Raw genomic sequence first — 27,490 nt, forward strand, 5'->3', positions numbered from 1 at the left:
GTTTTGAGTCTTCTTATTGTAAGCTTAGTATGGCGTCAAAGTAGCGACTTGTAGCCCAGGTGAAGGTTCTCGTTAGGCAAAGCAAACACAACTGTTAGCTTGTAGTCAACACAAAGCATTACAGCCAAGGGTAAGCCTTCCTAATGCTAAGCTAGCATGCTGTTATCATTATTGCGGGTATACATTAAGTCATCTTGGAAGGCAAGTTCTAATATTAATAAAATAATATAGAACAGGCTGAATAGGTGTAAGATATGCTAACACAAAAAAATAAACATGAAAAAAGTGTCCAGTTTATGTAACATAAACAGTTTTTTTCATTTATAAGTCGCTCTGGAGTATAAGTAGCAGGAACAGCTAACCTATGAAAAAAACTGCGATTTATAGTCCGTAAAATATGGTACTTTTTAATCTGATAATTTTTTAAAATCTTATAATTATGATTATCTTATCTCATAATTGATTTTTTTAATCTTATAATTTACAGTTATAATTACAAGTATTTGCCACAGAATTCAAACTCTTAGCTCATAATAATGACAGCACAAGGGTAAGCCTTCCTAATGCTAAGCTAGCACGTTTGTTATCATTATTGTGGGTATAGATATAACCTAATCAAGCTAAATTAATGTACTTTTGTGGGCCTACTGCGCTCAATCAGACATTTTGTGTAGTGTTGATTTGTTTTGTTTTGAGTCTTCCTATTGAAGCCTAGTAGGGTGTCAAGGTTGCAATTAATAACCCAGGTGAAGGTTCTCGTTAGGCCAAGCAAACACACCTGTTAGCTTGTAGTCAAAACAAAGCATTACAGCCAAGGGTAAGCCTTCCTAATGCTAAGCTAGCACGCTGTTATCATTATTGTGGGTATAAACATAACCTAATCATGCTAAATTAACTGCTTAGTCGGGTGTCATCTTTAGTGCTGAGATTGTGATTCACTGTAATACCCCTGAATACATCACTAATGATGTGTTCAGGTACATGACAAGATGTATTGATGAACTAACATGCTGTTAGCTTGCGGCATAGCACAAACAAGTTTGGTCATTTTACAACAACAACCTACAGGTAAGTACTTGTAATGCTACTATGAAGTTAGCATCAGAGGAAGTATTAATGTGAGTTTATTCTTATTAGGAATGCACGCTAAGCTAAGCATGCTATGTACAGTACATGCTAAGCATTCTGTGTAATTGTTATCATGATAATGCAACGTGACAATGAGTATTTTTGTCTTATCTAGAAAACATAATTGTGAGTTTTGACATGTATTACATGTGACACCTGATGATTCCATAAATATCAGTACAGCTTGTTAAAAACATTTTCACATTGATATTTTCCACAATGTGGAGCATCTTATGAATAATGAATAGATTCAATTAGGCACACTGCTTTGAACAGGACAAATGGTTAATAGCAATCATTAAAAAACAATAATTAACAATAACTATAAAATGCAATCTGTGGAATACAGTTATAGAGCTAAATCTATACAACCCAAGAAATGTCTTGGGGGTACAAGAGCTGTGAAATTGTTGTGGCGCAATGTCATTCCCTCTCCTCAGTCAGCTTAACACAAATGTGGCTTTTATAACCTGCAGGCCTGCAGCCTCAATGCCCAGCTTTGATTTCTAGATTGAATTGTCACAAGTTACAGTCATTTAAGACCTTTGTAGGTAATGGCCATTGATTCACAAGAGAAAGAGTGCATTTCTATTGACACCAAAAAAAAAAAAAGAAAAATTTACTCGTTTCTGTCGATGGTGTTATAATAATCAGGGTTGCAGTAGTTTTGTACTATTGAAATAATAGTGTTCAGTAATAATACTGTTCGACAGAAGGTTTGAATCTCTGCTTGGTGTGGAGTTGGCATGTTCTATCCGTGCATGTGTGACTCCAGTTTCCTTCCACATTCCAAAAATCTGTATATTAGGTGAATTATCGATTCCATTAGTATGAATGTGAGTGTGAATGGTTGTTTGTCTATATGTGCCCTTTGATTGGCTGGCAACCAGTCCAGGGTGTACCCCACCTCACACTCAAAGACAGCTGGGATAGGCCCTCGTGAGGATAAACAAAAGTAATAAAGGAATATCGTATCTTCATACTTATATATAAGTGTGAAGGTACCATATTTTCTGCACTTAAAAGCCTTTAATTTTCTCAATAATCAACAATACAATTTATAATCTTTATGTGAGGTCTAAAATCTGTATAAATTTTGTTGTGCGACTTTGCTAATTTGGCATACGCGCCGCTTGATTGACTGTAAAACCATTTCCCGATGACACAGGGACGTAATACTGGCAGCACTTAACCAATCAGAGAAAATGATGTAATACATACTGTATGTACATTTAAAGGGGAACTATTATGCTAATTTTTCGACCATTTGTATTGGGTTGTGGACTCCTATAGAGCAGCTACACACAGTAACATGCACAGAAAGCTGTATTTCCTTGGATTTGTACTTCCGCCAAAGCGGTCTTTTTTAATATATCTGGGCACGCCCACTCCGCTGTGATTGGTCACATTCTCAAACTACTACGAAAAGTGTTTAGGAGCTACAGGCTGAAGATCTTTCACTTACCCTGTATGATGTAGAGGGAGGGAGCAATGTTCGAACCGCAAGGTTGCGAGAGACGACAGTACACTTAGCTACAGCACAATCAGGAAGAATAAGAACTTCAAGCAACTCCAACCAGAGTAATTTCCTTTATGTGTGCCACATATAATACTGATCCTACTGTACGTTCATTTACAATGCTGGGGGGGCTCAAACAAAACATCTGAGAACATATCGTCCTCCATTGCTGAATTTGCCATTCCCTGTAAATCAAATAAAGCCACAGCCTTTATAAAGCAGCAAAGGTGGCAGTACAGAAATGTGCTATTTTGTAGGAAGGGCACACTTCATTAAAATGCATCTAAATAATACTGTTACACAAGAGATGTTCCACCACTGCAGGCTGTTTAGTATGCGTTTTTAGGGGGAGGCGAATCAACAGAGGATTTCCATCTCAACTCTCTTGCTCTTTAATTTATTGAATTTTTTGCTGCACCCGCCATCACTTTGCCAGTTGCAAGTCAAAGACACAGATTTTATTAATTTATTTTGCACGGATGTTCATTGTCTTCTTTTTTTTTTATAATCCTTTAACAATGTCCATCTTATTGGAATTCTTGAATTGACACCAAATGCAACCTGGTTATGGTTCCACTACTGTCCTGTAGGTGGCAGTAATGTGCATTGCAAAGTGTACACCTGTTATCTTAAAGATACAGATTTTATTAATTTATTTTGCATGGATGTTCATTGTCTTCTTTTCTTAGTATCCTTTAACAATGTCCATCTTATTCGAATTATTGTATTGACACTAAATGCAACCTACTTATGGTTCCACTCCTGTCCTGTAGGTGGCAGTAATGCGCATTGCAAAGTGTACACCTGTTATCTTGCTCTAATAATTGATTGATTGACTGACCGGGGCGGCACGGCGGTCGAGTGGTTAGCGCGCAGACCTCACAGCTAGGAGACCAGGGTTCAATTCCACCCTCGGCCATCTCTGTGTGGAGTTTGCATGTTCTCCCTGTGCATGCGTGGGTTTTCTCCGGGTACTCCGGTTTCCTCCTACATTCCAAAAACATGCTAGGTTAATTGGCGACTCCAAATAGTCCATAGGTATGAATGTGAGTGTGAATGGTTGTTTGTCTATATGTGCCCTGTGATTGGCTGGCCACCAGTCCAAGGGTAAGCTAACAAAGCTTTCATTATGTTTGTTTTGAAGTAAAAAAAAATTGTGAAAATGTGACAAGCATTAAAAAAAAAAAAATAGACATTAGCCCTTGATCTATGTAAGACTGCAGTCTTATGAATCCACAGCAACTATTCCCAGCGGGATTGTGCTTGTAATTAACTCAGTCCTAGGAGGTGGGTTTCCTTGCATGCTCAATGATCACATTGCGGTCACATGACACTTAAAAAAAACAAAAAAAAACGAATGAGGGTGGAGAGGGACTGGAGCATCACAATCGGGCTGATGCGCACAGCAGACCACGCTGGAGCATCCGCCCTCCTCCTTCTCCTCCTCCTCCTCCTCTTCCGCTGCATCTCCTGCATGCTGCTCACATTGGCGCTGTTCCCGCTTTCTTCTTCACATCATTCACATCTTCTACCTCTCTTCTTGTAGTAAAAATATTGTGGTGATCCTGCCATCAGTTAGGGGGGTCGGTCCAGGCACAGGCACAGCATCTTCTGTTTGCTCCGGCAAGGTAGGACAACTTTTTCTTCCCCTTTCATGTGAAACTGAACATTACAGTAATGTCTCATCTGCAACACATGTAACCATTTTTTGAATGTCATGTAGTTTCTGTATAACCAGATGATTTTCTCAGTAGGAACCATGCTGCCCTATTTTTTTTTTTTTTTACAACTGCTTTATCAGCAAGACAACTGTATATTTTAGCGGGGATATACTCTTTCACTGTCATGCTACCCGAGGGGAGAGACATTTTTTTTATTCTAATCTAATTAGCTGTCATATTTGGAGGTGTTTGAAATCACCATGGAAATTGCTAATGCTAATCACTAGCGTGTATATGGGATTTCCAATGTAAATTAGCATTGCATTTTGTTTATGTTGAATGACACAAAAAAAATATTTGTAACTTAAGTAAGTCATAACTAATTTAGTTGAGTTCTGTGGTTGAGTTTTCAAAGTAAAGTAGTCTAATTTGAGAAGCGGTTATAAATGAGCTAAGCTAAATGTTAGCTAAATGTTAGCGAGAGCAGAAGAACATTCATTCATTCATTCATTTTCTACCGCTTTTCCTCACGAGGGTCGCGGGGGTGCTGGAGCCTATCCCAGCTGTCTTCAGCCGAGAGGCGGGGTACACCCTGGACTGGTCGCCAGCCAATCACAGGGCACATATAGACAAACAACTTAATTAATTGGAGTCGCCAATTAACCTAGCATGTTTTTGGAATGTGGGAGGAAACCGGAGTACCCGGAGAAAACCCACGCATGTACGGGGAGAACATGCAAACTCCACACAGAGATGGCCGAGGGTGGACTTGAACCCTGGTCTCCTAGCTGTGAGGTCTGCGCGCTAACCACTTGAACACCGTGCCGCCCCTCTCATGATATTCTATATATATAATGTTTTTTATATTTTATTTTGAAGGATGTGGCATAGATGGTTTCCCCTCTGACTTAAAGTTGATTAAGAGTCAATTTCAGTGCTTACATAGAGTCATCTTATCGTTATATGTACACAGAAGCACATCCTTTGACCCTATGAGTGTGTAGTATCTTCTTGTGGACATTTCGGCCGGTCCACACAAGAACAAATTCTAGGATGAGCTCCCTTCACCCTATTAGACTGTGTGTGTGTCTGTGTGTGTGTCACCCATTGGCGACCTGCAGAGACACAGGCTTCATACTGTGTTTGTGTGTGTGCGTGTGTGTGTGTGTCGGGCACCCTGCAGGCTGCATGCAATTAATGTGACCTTGCAGCACACTAGGCAGTCTAGCCCATCACCTTTCTTGAATGTCAAAGCTGCTGTCCTTCTCTTGGCTTTGCTCACTTTTCATAGTATGCCATGTACGTAATCCTCCTCTTTGATCCTTGCATATCTTGTTTCTTGTGGTTGTGGCTTCAAGTGCTGAAAAACTGACCTTTCTTATGTTTGACAAAAGATGAGCACTGTTATCTTTGTAAAGAGTCTCTAAAAGTACAATTACAGTAGCAAATACAGTGGTCTGAAAAAGTGTCACACTTAAATGTTTCAGATAATCAAACACATTTCAGTAGATAATAACATTATAACTGAACAAGGGAGAACAAAAATCCTAATCTACATGGCCCTTTGTGAAAAACTGATTTCCCCCTCAACCTAATAACTGATTGGGCCACCGTTGGCTGCAACAACTGCTATCAAATAATACGATAATTTCCAAAAAGTATCTTGCAACGTGCTAGAGGTATTTTGACCCACTCATCTTTGCAAAATTGTTGTAATTTGGCCAGCATGAAGCGCCTTTTTGAGGTCATGCCAAAGTGTCTCAATCGGATTCAGGTCAGGACTTGGACTGGGCCACTCCAAAGTCGTCGTTTTGTTTTTCCTCAGACATTCAGAGGTGGACTTGCTGGTGTGCATTGAATCATTGCCCTGCTGCAGAACCCAGCTTGAAGTCACGAACAGATGCCCGGACATTCTCCTTCAGGATTTATGGTCGATAGCAGAATTCATTTATTTATGTATTTATTTATTTGGTCTTAGAACTCTGCCATTTTTGCCTTGTGTACTTCTTATAGTGGAGTCATGAAGTCAAGTGAGTTCTTTGGATGTTGTTGTGGGGTCTTTTGTGACCTCTTGGATGAGTCGTCACTGTGCTCTTGGGGTCTGCTGGAGTCCCAAACCTTTAGAAATGGCTTTACAACCTTTTTCCAGAATAATAGATGTCAATTCATCTCAGTTATGTTTTAACAGAGTCGGGGCAATCGCCTTTTCACGTAAGACCATGTAGATTTTGATGATTTTTCTCCCTTAGTAATGAAAAGTTTCATTATAAAATTGCATTTTGTGTTCAGTTCTGTTGTCATTTAAGTGGGACAAAAAAAAATCAGGAAAGGAAGCACTTGTTGACACCACTGTCTATGCCAGGTATTTTTTGTTTGTGGTAGGTTGTTTTTCTTGTGTTTGTCACCCCTTGAGACCTTCCTCTTGTATTGAATATACAATTTAAAACAGGAATGCATGTGTTGACATACAGACCACAATATTTCCACCTTGGAAACAGTCTGTGCTGTGAGTGTCAGTTTGTTTGTATGTGAAGGTGAACGGATTGCATCATGGGTCATATAAGAACCAAGTAAAGGTGATTATGGATTCAATATGCAAGATAGCATGCAATGATGTTTTGTGTGTGCGTGTGTGTGTGTCTGTGTAGGGCAATAACATAATGTTTAGACATGTGCTGCCAGATACTGTGACTGTCTATAAACAGGAACTGATCCTACGGACACGCATGCACATACACTTTGTTCATTCTATAGTTAAGCAAACTGGTCCTGACTATGATGGCTGACATTGGCTTTCATAAATGATGAAAAGATGAGAGATGGCCTGACAGAGAAGATGAGGGACAATGCTGGTGAAAAATCAATGTACATTTTTTATGACTGTGTCATCCCAACTATTATAGATACTAGGTTGTCCCTCAACCTGGCGGTTTTTGGTTTGATCCTCAGTCTTAGTGTAATTGCTAAACATACAGGCGCACTGCTTTTAAGACCACTTGAAAAATTGCAAGAATTGGGATTTCGAAGGAGAGCTTCAAAATGAAGACAGTCATCAAAAACTCCTGAAAAGTTCCTAACGTTTATGGACCAAAAAAATTGATTGATTTTAGCAATATTGAAACAAATGCTGCACTTAGCATTAACTTTTCCAAACTCAGCCACTCCAATATGTAGCCTTAAGTTTGGAGAGTGGCCTGAGGCTTTGTGAGCGACGTCCTCTGAGTGATGTATGATGAAGCTAGTCTGTAAGCGGCTATTATCTATCCTTTGTGGTGTGTTCAGGGTAACAATTTTAATACAGTAATAACAATGTCACTGTATCTTGGTTAATATGCATTTGACATTATGTCAGTGGAGCATTATTGCCGTTTTTTCAAAGGCTTTTTAGATACGTCCCATTACATGCATTCTTAGCTGTCTCTTTTTGCCTGTTTTAATATCTTTAGAACACACAGAAAAGGAAAGACGTGTGTGTATGTCTCACATAAAGATAGTGAATGATGCGAAAAATTCCAATTCCATTTAGGATATCTATCAGGGTGTCTCTAAAAATCACACATATTCCATGATTAAATAATTTCTGTAACATTTTTCCCATCGAAAACGAATGGAGAATTTAAATGTTGCCCTCTATTGGCGGAAATTAATTTTACACTTAACATTATATGTACCATTGTGTTTATTCCTTTCATGGTGTCATGGCGCAGGTCATAACATGGTCTCCTCCCAACCTAATGGTAGCTCATTCTCCATTTAAATTCAATTGCAACATGCAATTTTTACTAAATCTAGTTTTCAAATGCAAATGTTGACAGGTATGTGACATGTTTTATTAAGGACACTAGGTTTTGGCTTGATGGCATGCATCTCACTTAAAGTACAAATTTACAAATTTCCCCACTGAGGGACGAATAAAGGCATATCTTAAAGGGAGGGAATATATTCCCTTTCCCACACCAGTGATCTATGAAATGACTACACAACATAAACCTATAGTGGAGGTTAACTCTGCAAAATAGTCCCTGAAGACTCTTTGCTATATGTCCGTGTGCATCTATATGTGAAGTAAGTGTTTAACCCAGTGGAAAGCAATTAAAGGGGATTTGCTGCATTCACAACACGCCTGATGCGGAAGGTAACAAAAGCCAAACACGTGCATCACTTTTATGGCAGCAGCCACCCACTCGTCTCTGTAATTACACACACCTACACTTAATTGATGCTAATGACATGTCTGGATGTGGCTGGAGTTTGTCCGCCCAGCTGTTCACATCTGTGATCTGTGAACCCTGCACCTCCACACCCAAGAGACAAAACAGGTTGGATGTCAGCACAAATCACCCCCTTTTTAAGCCTGCAATTGTGCCTCAGGCTTTTTTGACACAATTTTCCCAATTTTCAGTTTGTATTTTGTTGCCATTCATTTTCTCTTTTCCTGATCATCAGCGATGTGACGTCCTAACTGTTTCACTGTTTATCTCTGAGCATATTTGCTAAGTGAAGGATAGTTTAATGTTCTTTGATGGGATAAGAGAGCAAACAAGGGCTTATTGAAATGAATATTTCATGCTCTTTGGAGAGCTGTGGTATAGAGCAATAAGGCAGTGGAGTCCCATTTAAATCTCAATTTCATACTAGAAGTCGGGCAGCCCATACAGTGAAATACGTGTTGCCATAAAAACCAAAGAAAAAAGAAAAAAATGCACAATGCTCATGTACTGATATTATCCATGACAGTAGTCTGTCAGACTACATGGCAACGAAAAGCCATGCGGATTTCAAAGAGCAAGCAAGCAAAACCGCTTCTGACATCTGACATGTTAGTGCTTTACAAGTCATAGTTCAACTGACAGCAATGTTCAGGTATCATACAAGATAAACACACTGAATTACTTACAGTACATGGGACTTAAAAGGGAACCTAGGGGGATGCCAGATTTCATCGTAAAGCTTTTTGATGATCAAACCTGTCTGTCTGTTTTTTAAGTTGGCCTTAGGAGGTGTACTGTACTACTACTAGTAGTAGTATTCATAGTACTAGTAAAAGAAAAGCAACTCTGTTTGAAATTTTAAGTAGTCCCACGCTGCTATAAGTACCAGTAATGTGCATTAATGTCAACAAATGAAGAAGAAGACAGCCTTGTTGGCTGTCCCCATTAGAATCGAAGTTTTATATAAATACAATTCCTGGATCTGCATCATTTTTGTAAATATGTGTTTATTTAACTAACAAAGAAAAGAAAACAACCGCAACTCCAACCCAATCCCAGCTTTAGAAAGATAGAGATTTACAGAAAACAATTGAGAAAACACATGAATACAATACATAAAAATGATAATACCAGCAACATTAATAATAACAATAAAAAGCATTAGATAAACAATAACAAAAATTAATTACAATAACAATGTTTATACTATTACACTGATATTACACTTATCATCATTAGCATCACTATCATCACTACTATAATAATAATCTTTAAACAGAACATTGACACAATATGATGGTTTTTCCTTTTAACTCTGCCCCTGTTGCTCCATGGAGTTTTGTGGAAACCAGTTAACTATTCTTTCTTAAGCCCAAAAACCACCTATTGAAAGTAGGAATGCATACTCATTTCTGCTGTTCTTGTTACCTTAGAAAACCTGTTTGGTATTCTGCAGCGCTTCCGTTGTGTTTCATAGAAATGTTTTCAACTGTACCTCCAGGCCGGCCTTATTATTTCTAGTCCTGTAATGAATTCTTCATCCTCTCTAAGGCTTCTTCACTACATGTCATTTGCGGTGGCTTGTTTCTTTTCCTTGTGATTTGATGCGGCTCTGGCGCTTCTCAGAGACACGGGAATCCATTATCCCTGCGTATCATCACCTTGACAGAGACGGAGCACCTTATTGAAAATTCCTCCTCTTTCATTCCATGCTGGCTTTTTGGCTGGCATATTATACAGAACATTATCACATACGTTTCACACTGTGGACCTGGGAACGTGTGGTCCGAGATCGCAGAAAACATTCCCAGGCTATGTCAAAGGACAGCGAATATCCTATTGGAATTCTGTATGTGAGCCAGTGTGCAGCGGTCCAGTGAAGCGTTAATGAGCTGCTGCACTTCCTATATTAATGCATCATATATACAGTCATTATTCATATGGGACCTTATTCGTCACGTTTGCTAGATTACCAGGAATTAAGTGCGAGAATTAGCTGTGTTTGCTTGATTGCAAAGATGAACCATTGACCTCAGAACCCAGAGAGCCATAAGATGAAACATGGCGTCCCCCACTGTTCCCTTTTGCATTGTAATTAATTCAACATGTGTTTCTACTGTGCAACATTGCCCGACTAGATATATGAAAAATTGAACATGTTTCAATGTGTTAATTCATACTGACTCACATGAACCAAGAAGCAAATATTACTATCAGGCTTGTGATATCTCCTGTGTTCGCTGTTTCTGCCATTCAGTGATGTGGAATGAGATTGGGAGCTTGGTGAACTTGCTTACCGGTTAGGTGCTTGTTTGACTCATTGACTCGTTGACTTAGTCTATTTAGCCTCCCAGGCATGTTCGTTTTGCTATTGTGGAGCTGACACCTATTCAACCTTTCCACAGTAGATTTAATTTTGTCAAGTAAATTTCAAAATAAATGCAACTTAAAATCCAGTGCGACTTATATACTGTATGTTTTTTTTAAACTGTTTTTACGACACATTTTTTGACTGATGCGACTTATACTCCGGAGAGACTGATAGTTAAGGAAACTACAGTAAAGTGGTAAAAAAAAACCAAACACAATATGAGATAAGCACAATTTAATGACAAATGATACAAATTCTCTTTTTACAAATACAGTAATCTCTTGTTTATTGTGGTTAATTGGTTCCAGACCCGACTGTGATAAGTGAATTTCTGCGTCAGTAAATGGAATATTGACATGAAATAACACCAATAGAGTCATCTTTACACTTATTACCCAATATTATTATTTTTATTATTATTATTGTTACCAAATATAGTATATATAATTTGAGAAAATTATCAAGACATAATTAAAACTCATCAATTGATAAAAAGGTGGTAAAATGTGGCGTCCTCCAGGGTTCCCTTTTAGGTCCCATGCATTATATTGTATGTAATTCATTACGGAAACATGTGAGTAATTAGCATTCCCTGCTCCAATCCCAAGTTAAAACCTTTGACTAAACTGGATGGTACTTCATGTAAATATTCCAACCATCTTAATTTATTCCCACATTGATCCACTCCATAATGCTCAGAGCTCTTCAGTCTTGATCAAGTGAGCTTGTCGAGCTTCTCAGGAAACCACAGCAGAGCACTGTGTGGTGTTTTGGGGGAAAATGGTCAGAATGCACCAATGATGGCAGAATGCTGATGGCAGTCATCGTGCTTCTGCCGTCATCTTCTGTTTCTTGTGAAGATTATGAATTTCCCACCTGTGTAGTAAGGTCACGTCATGACCACCACTTTCCATTTCCGCTTGCACAGACACAGAAACAACACAGCAGACTGAAGCAATCAGCCATCCGTTTCTGGGGGTGTAATTGTAATGGGACACTTTCATCAACAGCTCAGACATTTTTCATTTTGCAGGAGGAACAAGGCTGGACTGGATTCAAACAAAATGGACACAATCCTGATTGGTAGTTTGTTGAGCAATTACATTTCAGTTTCAGATGTCTTTTCATTCACATAAGAATGAAAAATGTGTCATTTGTTGACAGACAATATTTTAGATCATCCTGACTATGAAACAAACCAGAAACATAGAATATATTTTGCTGAAAAAGGCCTCCTTTTTTACGTCAAACTTGTGAGCTGGGCTGCAAGGAGACGTCAGAGCGGACGCAACATTCAGCCAGCGAAGTGATGCAGAGTGACATCACAAGAGAGAGAAAGTGGAGTTTAGGACTACGTAGACCTCAGTGCATCGCTTTCATGCCTGGAGGACACATGAGTCACAGCCCTTTTTATGTCCGCAGTAGGAATATATTTTTAATATCTACTTCTTATGTTGTCTTTTATTGGTGTATTTTATTGGTCATGCAAATGCATGCATGAGAAAGTAGAAAGACAAAACATACAGTAGCTTTTTTTTTTTTGTTTATTGATTTAAGTGTAATCAACATAGCAATCCGTGGTAGGGTACTAAAACAGGCTTTGCCTTTCATGACATGGGTTCGATTCCGAACCAGGCTGTGTCAATAAAGGTAGTGTAAAAACAAAATCCAAATGCGACAGACTTATTGTGCTGACACTTGACTTCTCCTTCTTCTTGTCAGTTGGTTGCTTTTCTCTTTGGAGATTGATCTATCAATCAATACTCAATCTATCAATCTGTTCTTAGCCTCAGCCAAGCCTATGCTAGTCCGCTCCTTAATGTTCTTCAGCCAACAAGTTGGAGGCCTGGCCTGCCCTGTCCTCTTCTTCTGTTGACTTTATCGGATATCATCACCTTCATCAGTCTACTACCGTAAAGCGCTTCTTGATGGAATTGTGCACCATAAACCCTCCGTCTATCTTAGTCAGCGCCCAGATGTTTGTTCTTCTTGCTCAGAATTCGTCAGTAGCACCACATTTGGAAAGCATTCCCGCTATTCATGGATTTTCAGCGTTGTCCATGACTGGCTCCAATACGTGTCGATGTGGGAGATAACAGCGCATACCAGATGGACCACAAGAGCGATACTCATCTTTTCCACTTTTCCAGACAATCAGCAATCTCTGCGCTGCAACCCTTACCATCGTTGAAGCTCCTCCTGATCTCCGAGGTGCTCTGATGCGTTCCGAATAAACATTGAACGGTTACAGTGAAATTATGCAGCCTCGTCCTACTCTGCGTTCAATTCGATGTTGAATTGTCTCCCACTGATGTTCTCACTGACTACTGATCAAGACAATCAGATGCAGAAGCTCTTCATGATGCTCCACACGTTGCTCTGGCTCACACGGTCAAATGCCTTCGAGTCATTGATGAAGCACATATACGCAACGATGCTTCACTCCATACACTTTTCAATTAACATACGGATGTGGATCATTTGTTCTTACGTACCTTGTCCCTTTGTTGTGTCTGCCTTGTACTGGGATTTGGTCATAAGTAGGATTCTGCTTGCCTGGACAATGAGGCTAATGGTTTGGTGGTTTCTTTATGAGAGACCTAAAACAAGAAAAATACTCACTTCTTTTATTCTGAAGGCATTTTGCTTGGAGACTATTAATTGGTTTCTTCAGGAGACTCTGTGGTCTTTGTTGTTTGCTGGTTCTTTGTCGTCTAGTTGTTGGACTCCCCCCTACATCCTTTGATTTTTTTTTTTTGTATTTTGATTTACACAATTAATGGGCATGCTGAATAGCGTTTTAAAGTGCACGCAGAGGTAAATAAAGCCTGTGGATGCTGACCACTCCTGACACTTCTGCTAGTGTCACACTTCTGCAATCAAAGTGATTGCCTTGAGTCCAAATTTTCCCCACCATTGAATTTTATGATCTTCATATTTTGGATTGTAATCGCCAGTAATTAAACTTTCAAGCCTGTTAAAAACCGTGATTGATTTTTTTTTAACGACACCTGTGACAAGATGTTCAAGGTCAGATGCCAGCGCATGTCACTTGTGTTTACATCAGTCTTTGCGTGGCCTCCGGTAGTCTACTAAGATGGCTGTAAAGTCGTGTAACAAGCGAGAAGAAGTCAAATCGATGCATCGACCTCTTGATGGGTTTTTTTCTTGCTGATGTTGAAGATGACGTCCATTGCTTGGAGGTTGCTTCACTGCTGAGGTGAGCTGCTTGTGCAAACAGGCCATGTTCCCCAGATGCATGCTAACGTGTGGGCTGAGAAGAACAACACCGGTGCTGATATTGATTGTAACACACACACACAAGCTCATGGGATGTTCCGTGTTTACCTGAATGTAGCACAAATAAACAGCATATGTAATCTACTGCATTTTATCAAGGGATGGCTATTCAGATTGAAACAACCCATTGTGCACAGAAAGACGTATCAGACATGATTATCCAGTTCTTCTCGTCAGCACTTTGTAATTACACTCGGCAGCATTCATAACGCGACCCTGCCTAATTAGGATTAAGATGCCTACCAGGTGTGTCGCTGATGCTATAGATAACCATGATGGAACTGAAGGCTGCTGGAGTCTGCATTACATATAGCGTCATGTGATACAAAACACGTCTATCGAACAAAACATGATGTGTGGATTTTATTTGTTGTTTGGATGGAGGAACTTTTAGTTTGTATTGACTCTTTAAGATGCTGATAGGATCTGCAATACACTTGTATTATCCAGGTTAATTCGCCTTTTCTTATCATCACATCCCTCGCGGGGAGACACAAGCTAATGTGTTTTTTTTTGTGTGTGTGTGTGTATTTTTCTGCTCATGTCAAGCTGCCCAGCGGTGCTCCAGGTGATCTGTGGTGTTTGAGATAGCCACTGAGTCCTGAACTATGCGTGTGCTGTGAGATTATTGCTAAGTAGCTGCAAGAACACAACATGCTGCTGAAATAACCTTGCCGACTGTTGCTGAGCGGCTGATAAAATTTCATTTCAGCATTTTATGATGACTTCAATGACAATTCAAGCCACCCTCTCCCCACCATGTGTCGCAATAAATGGCAGGAGTGACATCTGTAAAGCTGCCCTTTCTAGAACATGTCAAATGTTCCTGCTTTCAGGAACATCTGATTCATTTGTTACCATTTGTTTATTTCAACCCGACCGCTCACTCCCAAAACGTTGTTTACATTTTTTTGCATGAGAGGCACAAAGAGGTGATGATGCAACTCCACAGTAGAAGAGTTAAGTAGAAAAAACAGCCACAAGGTGGAAGAAGTACATGCTCAAACACAAGAATGCGTACACAAACACAGTTCAGTTGCAAATGTAAAAAATATAAATAGTTCATGGTTTTATATTTGTAAAAAACTATTTACATGTAAAGCAACCATTTTTTGTGTTATGCTGTGGCATCGTTATTTAGACATTTTGTGTCAAAGTGAAAGTTATGCTAAAGCCTTTCTCCTTTTTGGTGAAACTTACTGATTTTGCTGAAACGTACTTATAGTAGTTGTGTCCCAATCGTTTGACCCATATCTATGTACAGTTAATTTTTTTTAATTAATCCATAAAATAAAGATATATACCGTATTTTACGGACTATAAGTCACACTTTTTTTCATAGGTTGGCTGTTCCTGCGACTTATACTCCAGAGCGATTTATAAATGAAAAAACTGTTTATGTTACATAAACACTGGACACCTTTTCTGTTCATGTTTATTTTAGTGTAGCTGAATAAGCATTGTGTTAGCATATCTTACACCTATTCAGCCTGTTCTCTATTTTTTATTGTTAGAACTTGCCTTCCAAGAGGACGTAATGTCTGTTTTGGTCAAGTAGTTTGTAAAATAAATTACCACGCAAAAAATGCAACTAATACTCCAGTGCGACTTATGTATGTTTTTTTTCTACCTAATTATGCATTTTTGGCCTTGTGCGACTTACTCCGGAGCGACTTATAGTTCAGAAAATACGGTATATTGTTGGAAATATGGGCCATTATTTTATCAAAATAATAATAAATACTTAGAAATCCCTCAGTTTTTGCATGTTTAGTGTGTACTGCTTTTGGTCCCACATTGTTTAATGGTCCTTTAACACACCTTTTTTGTCCCAGATTATTATACTGCATTTTTTCTTTCACCTCATATTTGGTCCCAAATGCTGATCCCATGTAGGAATGCATAAAGGTAGAGATTTGCTGACCTGGTTGAGTGCTAATATGCATATTTGTTACTACACAACCTCTCTGAAAGCAAGTTCAGGCTTGTACTGGTGGATGGTGGTTCTGTATTCATTGTGTGCTTTATATTCTCATGTTCTTGTCATAGTTTTACACAATACATACTAAAGAAGATAAATTCTAGCAATGCTAGCTCTTCAGTCATGGTGACATTGACATAAGACCTCACGTAGCTGTCCTTGGCTATGCCTACTAGCCGCTCAAACCCAAATTTTAGCTCACAGTTAAAAGCACAAAGTAGGCCAAGGACGGCTTGCATCCAAAAACAAAACAAATCGTTAGTTGGGACGCTCCTATGCCAAGGTACCTCAGTATAAATGACAATAAAAAAATACTGGCAGTGCTTTAGTGCCTTCTTGCTTCCCTGGCAAGTCGATGTAGTTTGTGACAATTCCAATCACAGTAGATACAAATAAATCCGGTCTTATCCGGCCACCTGTCAGGACTTTGAAGCTAAATTTATCAATCCAAATATCCTTTTTTTGTCCAATCTTGAACCTGTTTGTGGCTCCAGTCACCAGTTCTTCTTCAAATTACTTGCTGACCATTCATGAGACTTGTTTTGACTGTCATTTTGCATATGTTTAATAACAACACCATCAGGACGTTTCCTACAGCCACAGTCGTTAATGTTGAATTAGGTTACTTGCTTGTGTAGACCATCCCCCTGACGACTATAGGAGAACAGTTTAGGACATTATTTCATAAAATTGTACCACTGTGGAATTAGCACAGTACATTGAACATAACTGTTAGCATATTTACCATGATTTCTTCAGGAAGATATAAAGTTAAGTGCAAGCTTTTATGACTACAGCCATTTGTCCGTGTCTCACCTTTATTACATCATCGCTGGTGATTGCATCTTGTCTTCAACTGCACTGTCTCACACACACACAAACGCACACTATCATACATGCTGTGGATAATGAGATGTCATATCAATCGTCATGATAATTACGCCGCCTCAGTCAAGAAATGTCAGATGAAGATGACAGATTCGGGTGGGAGTGCAACGCACAGCGAGCCCATCAAGAAACTGACTATCCCGAAAAATCATCTTCACATTGAACTGACACAACCAAAAAAGACTCAGCAGGTTTTTGTCAACTATTAACTTTGTCGTTAGTTAGTATTATATATTTCGTGTGCCTTTTCTATGTATGTATTTAAAATGGAGTACATTTGGAATATAGGAAGTTCATTCATTCATTTTTTTACCGCTTATCCTCACAAGGGTCACGGGAGGTGCTGGAGCCTATCCCAGCTGTCTTCGGGCGAGAGGCGGGGTACACCCTGGACTGGTCGCCAGCCAATCACAGGGCACATATAGACAAACAACCATTCACACTCACATTCATACCTATGGACAATTTGGAGTCGCTAATTAACCTAGCATGTTTTTGGAATGTGGGAGGAAACCGGAGTACCCGGAGTACTGTACTCCACACAGAGATGGACAAGGGTGGGATTGAACTCGGGTCTCCTAGCTGTGAGGCCTGCGTGCTAATTACTCAAACGCTGTGCAGCCTGAATACAGGAAGTGAACAAATGTATTGTAATTGAAGTGAAACAAAGAGGAGGTCGGATTAAATATGTTCTTCCTACTTCATTTTGGACATGTGGAACTCGAACCTGACATTCTGTCTTGATTGGGAGCATTGCAGTTTTTAGTCAAACCCGGTCACCCGGCCCTCCCCATCCTCGACACGTGTTTTATTCACTCCTCAACACAAGGTCTTCAATGTGGGCAGCAGCAAATAGGCTCACAACATGAAGCAACATTTAATATAGTTTACCGCTTTAATACTCCCATCTTTGGGGATGAAAAGCATCACTCTCAGCTTCGTCTCTAGAACTACTTCCTTCGCCATGGCTGACACTGACAGCTGCTGCGGTTTCTGTCAAGAGCGTCTGGCTCTGGCTGTCGTGTCTACGTTTGTTGTGACTGTGAAAAAGGTTGACTCCTTCCGTGGCTGTGATAAAAAAATATTTGTTTTTCCTCTCGCCTTTTCCTCTTCCTCCACTCCACTGGGATAACTCCTTCATTTTTCTCCAAAGCTGCCAACAAATTTGTTTTGCTTCCGAAATCATGCACAGGAACATGGAATAACCCATTACGGTAGATAGATTACGCATTTTGATGTAATTTTTTGACCAGTGGATTTTGTCATTTTATTCTGTAATTGGTGACAGAGCTTTGGATTGACTTGATGCCGCATGCAAGTGTCATGGCAGCGATGCTCATCCTTTGCCCATATGTCCACCCTGCACAAAATGGTCCCCCCGCCGCCCCTACTCACAGTGCTTGTTCTCCATGTTCAGACTCTGGCTGTGGCAGCCAACTCGCCCCCTCTGTTGTGGCTGTGTCGGCAGCAGCATGTGAAGATTAGTTTGTACAGATATCCTTATGTGTGTAGGTCTGCATAAATGTGCGCATATGTGTGAATGTGTAATTGTCAGTCCCTCCTCCTACCACCCAGCAAACCTCACCCCCGGTGTGCCACCGCCTCCAGCGGGGCGGGCAAAACCATGGCCAGCCCCACAAGCCACAGCCACATACTTATGTTTTTTCCTCAGTAAAATTAATGTTTCTGTCCCGCACTCCATTAGGGCCATTTTCAAATATAAATAATTGTTGTTGATATTGTTGTTTAACGGCTTGTTAAATTTTAGCCACAGGAAGATTGTTTTATGCTAAAATATTTGTTTGGTGGTTGATAAAAATAAACTAGTTGTGAAAATAACATTTTTTTTCTAGTGAGTGCATCCCAAATTATCATGAATATGAAATGGGGACACACAGTAACACTGTATATATGTATTAGCAGTACTAGGATCACAGTCAATAGGGAAATACAATTGCACTTACACAGTAATTTTAGGAGAAAAAAAATGTTTATTTACTTTTTAATGCAACAAAAGTGTGGTGCACCATGACAAAAAGTATAACTAGACAAAGATGAAAAATTTGTTATTACTAGTAGATGAGCAGGAAGGTGGGCAACAAGGAGAACATAAATAGTATATGATAAGAAGCAAACAAGTTGCAATGCTAACATGGTAATGTTAGCATGCTAACATCAAGAATAATAGTGTTAAGTGGTATATAAGTGTCTAGCTATGAAAATGGCTAAAGATGCTACTATGCTAATGTTAGCATGCTAACAATGCTAACATGCTAACATTAGCATGCTAACACCTAGCATGATAGTGCTATGTTTTTATATACAGTATGTGTCTTCCCATGAAGTTAGCCAAAATGCTAGTCAGCTAACATTAGGATATTTAGCCTGTAACAGTCTGACTTTCTCTGGTAATATTTTGGCGTTATTGTGCTTATTATTCTTCTAGTATTATTACATGTTTTTCTTTTCAATGTGGTTTTAATATGTACAGTACTTATGTGTATAATTATATAAAAATGTATTGCACTACAATTAGCTGAGCAATAATTGTTTTGAACTAATGGACACATATTGCTTTTGGTCTTTGGTGTTGTATCTGCTGCTCTCATATTGCTGGCTGACTAGCATAACCAAGTGCTTTGCTTTTTGTCCATGTTCCAGAAAAATTTGCATTAGCATGACAATAACAAATCGACAAATCAAAAAGAATAACACAAATCCATTAAATCATTTATTCATTCATAATGTTGAGGCAGTTCCAAGGTGACAGCATGAATATTTATGACTAGATTATGATTTATTACGGAGGCAACGTGAGTCAGGACAATGCTGAATTATCCTCAGACAAGATAATTGATCCGCTCATTAATTACATCGTATTGGTTGTCGTTTGTGGCTTTTTGCCTCAATGAGAATTGACGACCTGCATGCCAACAAGAGTGTAAAAGCCGCCAAAGGGCCGCTCCTGTATCGCTTTACACTCCTGTTACAAACATAGACACCTCGTACAGCCCAGCAGGTGTTCTATTCAAGGTGTCCTCCTCAGTGGAGCCCGTAAAATCCACTGAGCTGCTATTTTAGGGCAACGTGAGTGTGCACTTTCTGGAGATTATGCTGACATTCACGCTGGGGCGCATGCAGAACATCTCCAACTTGCTTTGTGTGATGGAAAAAAAGAGTAAAATAGTCAAGTAGTAAATTTAACACTTGGGTGGAAGTAATAGAGTACGTGACATTTTAAGAGGAAGGGTAATAACTTTTTCTAACCAAGGTTTTACAATTCATGACACACTTTTCCTTTTTTCTTCTCTTTTTCTCTTTCTTTTTCTTTTCTTTTCCTTTTTGGTCATTTTAAAACATTTGTGCAGACACTAGCTTGTGTAATTTTGAAAAGAAAGCCATCATTCATTCATTCATTTTCTACCGCACATATAGTCAAACAACCATTCACACTATTCATACCTATGGACAATTTGGAGTCGCCAATTAACCTACCATGTTTTTGGAATGTGGGGGGAAATCGGAGTACCCGGAGAAAACCCCCGGAGAGAACATGCAAGCTCCACACAGATTTGGCCAAGTGTGGAATTGAACTCGGGTCTACTAGCTGTGAGGCCTGCGCGCTAACCACTTGGCTCACCGTGCAGCCCAAGTTACATAGGGAAAGAAAATTGTTAAAATTATGACTTCTAATGGTAATTGTTTGTTTATTTGGAATATGCATAACAAAGTAACATACAGTAGAAGTACATCATATGTTTACACAGTTCAAAATGTCTGAACAGCTTATATACATAAATTGATAAGTTACTTTCTTAGGTATTTTTGATGGACTTTTTTCATTCAACTGCCCCTTGCTGTCTTCTTGACCTGTCCTGACCTGTCCCAAAAAACCATGGTCCTGTCAATTTCATGTTCCTGGTCTTATCAATAGTCCTGAGATGGCCTGCAAGTTCCTGTGTGAATCCAATATTTCCTTGAGAGGAGGATTTTGACAAAATTATGTCAACGTCCTTTACCGCTGAGAGAGATTGAAAAAAAACTAGGGCACGCTCCAAGAACCACCTAAGGTTTCACCTCCCATGCAGAGACGAGGAAATCACAGCGACAAACCTAAACATTAAAAAACCCAAGCGAACCGCGGGAATGCATACAATCTCCAAAACATGAGGAAAAACGCAGCACAGCACACAAACCCTCAGTTGACAGAACATTCTCTGAACAGGCCAACATAAGAACAGAAGAAGAAGAGAGGAAGAGGGAGAAAAACACATCAAACACACTCACAAGCTGCCAATATTCATGCTGGGCCATCAGGAGAACAACAAGGAGAATAGAATGAGACCAAAACAAAGACGTCATAGCCTTACTATACAACAGGGGAATAACAGAACCAATACCACGTGAAAAAAAACAACAAAAACTGGAGCACAGCAAAAAAGTAATTTACAAAAATCTCAAACAAATCATGCAGGAAGACTCACAGGAAGTGAAGACAAAAGCAGAACAACAAACCTTAAAATCAGCCATAAAAGAAATGACCACATCACTCGGACAACAACAAATACAAAATATAAATTATGGAAGCGATCAAAATACGGAATGAAGGATGAGCGAACATTTATGCATCTAACTGGGTGGGCCTGTCAAGTGGGGTTGGTCACGCCTACAATGCACAGCTGATAAACGACACGCCACAGCGGTCAGGTGACCCGTGTCATAATAGACAGGAAATGAGCTGGCTCCCGGTTCCTGTTTCCATACATTAGCAAGCTAATAGGCAATGGAATATATATGACAATATATCTGCACGGTGACCGAGTGGTTAGCGCTAATGCCACACAGTTAGGACGCCCCATTCTCCCCGTGCATGCGAGGGTTTTCTCCGGGTAATCCGGTTTCCTCCAAAACATGCTAGGTTAATTGCAGACTCCAAATTGTCCATAGGTATGAATGTGAGTGTGAATGGTTGTTTGTCTATATGTGCCCTGTGATTGGCTGACGACCAGTCCAGGGTGTACCCCGCCCCTCTGGGATAGGCTCCAGCATTAGAATTAGCGGTACAGAAAATAAATATATTGCAATCTACTAATTTAATTGCTATTACGTTACACTCTTATGTAGTCTGGATCCTCCACCCGTGAAGAAGAAGAGACAGTATGACTGACAAGAGGGTTCACTCCGTTGACACCGTTGTTCTATTGAAGAAAGGTGATTAAACCAATGCACAGAGTGAACTCATTTCACATGCATGCACATGACAATATACTGTATTAAGGCTATCAAAATTCATTCATTCATTCATTTTCGACCGCTTTTTCTCACGAGGCTTGCGGGGGTGCTGGAGCCTATCCCAGCTGTCTTTGTCTTGTGTCAGGGGTACACTCTGGACTGGTCGCCAGCCAATTACAGGGCACATATAGAAAAACAGCAAAAGTATCAACTTAATTTTCAATTATCCTGTGATTGGCTGGCGACCAGTCCAGGGTGTACCCCGCCTCTCGCCCGAAGACAGCTGGGATAGGCACCAGCACCTCCACGACCCTCGTGAGGATAAGCGGTAGAAAATGAATGAATGGCTGGGGACCAGTCCAGGGTGTACCCCGACTCTCGCCCGAAGACAGCTGGGATAGACTCCAGCACCCCCAAACCCTGGTGAGGATAAGCGGTAGAAAATTAATGAATGAATGGCTGGCGACCAGTACAGGGTGTACCCCACCTCTCACTTGAAGACAGCTGGGATAGGCTCCAGCAGCCCCAAACCCTCGTGAGGATAAGCGGTAGAAAATGAATGAATGAATGCCTGGAGACCAGTCCAGGGTGTACCCTGCCTCTCGCCGAAGACAGCTGGGATAGGCTCCAGCACCATCAAACCCTTGTGAGGATAAGCAATAGAAAATGAATGAATGAATGGCTGGGGACCAGTCCAGGGTGTACCCCGCCTCTCGCCGGAAGACAGCTAGGATAGGCTCCAGCAACCCCAAACCCTCGTGAGGATAAGCGGTAGAAAATGAATGAATGAATGAATGAATTTTAATTTATTGTTTGATTGATTCATTCATTAATTATTGTCCCAGTCCTATTTCTGAATGAGAACTCTTGTCATGTGATGTCATCCCACAAGATCATGTGACTCCTCTACTAACTACTAATTGATTATGACTTGCACACCACCAGTTCCCAACCTTTGTCAATGTAAATAAGCTAATTTTTTGTGAACTAGGCTAGCAGACATAAAAAGAAAAAAAATAGCAAACTCAAATTAACATGCAATCTATTTTGTAAATATCAGTGATTTATTTTTAAACTTAATTAGCTGCATTAGAAGAAACGCTGTCCCGTGGTGAGGCATGCTGGGTATCACTCATCAATCATTCATCAGCTGGCAGGAGGAGCGATGGCATCAATTCATTCATTGATGTGTATTGCTCGAGTGCGGGAGGTTGTTTACTCGTGACAAGCCTCAGGTCTGAGGGAGCGATTATGTCCGTCAGACAATCCCGGCATTGCCGTCTGCCACTCTTGCACAGATAAATCAAACTGGGCCTCGAACTGAGTCACTCTGAAAAATCACTAATCCCACAATGTGGGCCCCCCGGGGGTCCTCTTCTTCCTCCTCTTCTTCCTCGTCTTCCTCCTCTTCGACTCAGTAGTCGTTCCATGAAATAATAAGCGCTCTCCCTCGCCTCTCCTCTGCTCTGATGACTCTCTTTTATTTGTTCTAATGGGCTTCTGCTGCGGGTTGGCTTCCCCTGAGGATGACTTGTGTGCCCTGCTGTGTGTTTTTTATTTATTTTTATTTTTTTAAGAAGGATTGTGTGTGTTTTTAAATTGCAGAGCTTTATCCTCACTCTGCTTATATGCCTTCATGTTTGTGAGTCATATTTGTTGTTCTTTTTGTGAGTGGGCAATGTGAGATGGACTAATGGCACCCGGTCATGGACATTTAAAGGAGATAAAGTCTTAATGGCTTCCTCGTCAGCTCGTTTCTCTTCTTTGTTTGCTGCTGTGAAGTCATCATTTGGCGGCGACGGCGGCGTCTGGTCTGTCTGGACGCCGGAAGTTGTGTATGTGAAAGAGCAACGTGGGAGGCTCATCGGTACTTCCTGCAAGAGGTTTCTCCCGCCTCCAGGCTGCTCCATTAGACTGCTGTGGTTGCAACGAGACACTTTTATCTCCTCTATCAAAGGTTCTATTTTCATGAGTGTGGATGTGTTTGTTGATGTACGTGGGCAGCCTGGTCTTAGGGCGGGTTCTTGCAAAGCCAGTTTAGTGGGTTAGTCCACTTGCCACTGTGTTGAGTGGCAAGCCGGACTTGTGTGTTCAGCAAAGGTACCGCATCTCTCTTTAAAAACGTCTTTGAAAAAATATCACCATGGCAACTTAGGTTAAGCTCATAGGCTGGTCAGGACCAGAAGACAGCTGGGATAGGCTCCAGCATGCCCACGACCCTTGTCAAATGGCTTCTAGCCCGAAGACAGCTGGGATAGGCTCCAGCATGCCCACGACCCTCGTCAAATGGCTTCTAGCCCGAAGACAGCTGGGATAGGCTCCAGCACCCCCGCGACCCTTGTGAGGAAAAGTAGTAGAAAATGAATGAATGATTGCAAACCATCAAATGGCCTCTCGCCTGAAGACAGCTGGGATAGGCTCCAGCATGCCCGCAACCCTTGTGAGGATAAGCGGTAGAAAATGAATGAATGAATGATTACAAACCATCAAATGGCTTCTCGCCCGAAGACAGCTGGGATAGGCTCCAGCATACCCACGGCCCTCGTCAAATGGCTACTTGCCCGAAGACAGCTGGGATAGGCTCCAGCACCCCCGCGACCCTTGTGAGGAAAAGTGGTAGAAAATGAATGAATGATTGCAAACCATCAAATGGCCTCTCGCCTGAAGACAGCTGGGATAGGCTCCAGCACCCCCACAACCCTTGTGAGGAAATGCGGTAGAAAATAATTGAATGAATGAATGATTGTAAATCATCAAATGGCCTCTCGCCTGAAGACAGCTGGGATAGGCTCCAGCATGCCCTCAACCTTGTGAGGATAAGCGGTACAGAAAATGGATGGATCGATGGATACTGCTCTCGCTTTGCTTTTGCTTTGACATGATTACAAACCATCAAATGGCTTCTCGCCCGAAGACAACTGGGATAGGCTCCAGCACCCCGGCGACCCTCGTGAGGAAAAGTGGTAGAAAATGAATGAATGAATGAAAGAATGATTGCAAACCATCAAATGGCTTCTCGCCCAAAGACAGCTGGGATAGGCTCCAGCAGGCCCACGACCCTTGTGAGGATAAACGGTACAGAAAATGGATGGATCGATGGACACTGCTCTCTGCTTTTTGCTTTCACTTTGACATGATTGCAAATCATCAAATGGCTTCTCGTCTGACGACAGCTTGGATAGGCTCCAGCATGGCCGCAACCCTTGTGAGGATAAGCGGTAGAAAATGAATGAATGAGTGAATGATTAAAAACCATCAAATGGCTTCTCGCCCGGAGACAGCTGGGATAGGCTCCAGCACCCAGCACAAGTTCTGACCAACTTGTTGGAAGGCACCCAGAAATCATAAGGAAGATTTGATACAGACCAAAAATAGACATTGAGGTATTCATTAAGTATGCATGAAGTACTCCTGTACAATGAAATGATGTCCAATGCAAATAATACTCGAGTGTGCAGGTGAATGTAGACTTAATATCATTGTACGTAAAGCTCTATTCTAAGACTCGGAGTAGACTTGGCTGCTTCTCCGAGCCTCCCAGTGTGTTGTACCTCATTATGCAGCCTCATCAATAAAGCCAGCAGCCTTATTTGCATTCAACAGATGAAGCATTTGATGAAAGCCGCGCCTTCATAAATTGAATTTCCCTACAGATGACGTTTGCCGAGATTTTAAAATGGGCTTGTAGTAAAGATCATATTATAAGATCACCGCTGCTGTTTGAAGACGGGTCAAAAAATTAAAATAAATTCAGCGGAAAGTTTTTGACAAGACACAAGGAATGCAGACGGCACCGCCAGCGTGTTGTCCTTGCTAACTCGTCAGGGGTCTGACTATGTGCGCCAGGCTTTTCAATATTTAACAAGTCCTGCTTCGTCGTTTCCTCTGGGGAGGAAGTGTACTGGAAGTATGCCATTGGCTCGCTAGGCCTTAAAGGCACTTAGAGACGCTTCTGCTGCTGCACTTGAAGATTAACTAACTATACTCTCGCTCAGATGGCCAATCTGCAGCCTTTATATGCAAATGTTTCTTTGGTCTCAATGTCGCCGATATCAGCTGCTGTGTGCTGTTTACACTGGGTTATTTTTTTACTCTTTTATGTGTACTTTTATGTGTAAATGCTATAATTTGTTAGTCGATAATTTAATAATATACATAATTTCATTCATTCATTTCTACCGCTTTTTCCTCACAAGGGTCGCAGGGGTGCTGGAGCCTATCCCAACTTTGTCTTTGGGCGAGAGGCGGGGTACACCCTGGAATGGTCGCCAGCCAATCACAGGGCACATATAGACAAACAACCATTCACACTCACATTCATACCTATGGACAATTTGGAGTCGCCAATTAACCTAGCATGTTTTTGGAATGTGGGAGGAAACCGGAGTACCGGGAGATGCAAACTCCACACAGAGATGGCCGAGGGTGGGATTGAACTCGGGTCTCCTAGCTGTGAGGTCTGCGCGCTAACCACTTGACCGCCGTACAGCCCTACCCTGAATCATAAATAATGATTCATTCATTCATTTTCTTCCGCTTATCCTCACGAGGGTTGCGGGGGTGCTGGAGCCTATCCCAGGTACACCCTGGATTGGTGGCCAGCCAATCACAGGGCACATATAGACAAACAACCATTCACACTCACATTCATACCTATGGACAATTTGGCGTTGCCAATTAACCTAGCATGTTTTTGGAATGTGGGAGGAAACCGATTGAACTATACATAATTTAATAATAATCATTTGTAGTTAATAAAACTACATCAGGAGGTTGCCTACAGCCACAGCTGAGAGTGGTATAGGCTAATGTCAGTGAAAAAGCATGCTATTGATATTAGCCCATACTTCACTCATGTATTATCAGGATCTGTATCATCAGCTTAAAAACCTGATCAGAACATCCGGCGTTGATTCCATTTTTTTTTGGGCCTGACGCTGATTAGTAACCCTGATATTTACTTTTGTAGACCATCCGAGATCTATATTGCAAAATCTACGCTAGCTGCATTGAACGCATCAGTTAGAATGAGACGCTGACAACAACAACAACAATGGCAGAATGTCGGCATGTGGCAGTGATAAGGAAGAACCAGGAAGAAAAAACGAAGAAAATAAGAGTATAATACTGCAGCGTCCAGATCAAGAACCCTTTTAATTTTGAATCTCTAACACAATCGTAATGTCAGCGATTTTCAGT

General features: G+C 40.7%; 1 protein-coding gene across 3 annotated transcripts in view; it reads left to right on the forward strand.

Moving 5' to 3' along the window:
* The first annotated feature begins 4,094 nt into the window (after positions 1-4,094).
* The window catches only part of rap1gapb (RAP1 GTPase activating protein b), an 88,811-nt gene continuing 65,415 nt past the window's right edge, over positions 4,095-27,490 (forward strand). For 2 of the 3 annotated variants that reach the window (XM_058055947.1, XM_058055946.1), the window contains exon 1: positions 4,095-4,275. The gene's annotated coding sequence lies outside the window, so the exon portion shown is untranslated. The remainder of the gene's footprint in view (positions 4,276-27,490) is intronic. The other variant, XM_058055950.1, reaches the window with a different exon arrangement.

This window comes from Doryrhamphus excisus, chromosome 18, assembly GCF_030265055.1.
Source record: "Doryrhamphus excisus isolate RoL2022-K1 chromosome 18, RoL_Dexc_1.0, whole genome shotgun sequence".
In the NCBI taxonomy this organism is placed as follows: Eukaryota; Metazoa; Chordata; class Actinopteri; order Syngnathiformes; family Syngnathidae; genus Doryrhamphus; species Doryrhamphus excisus.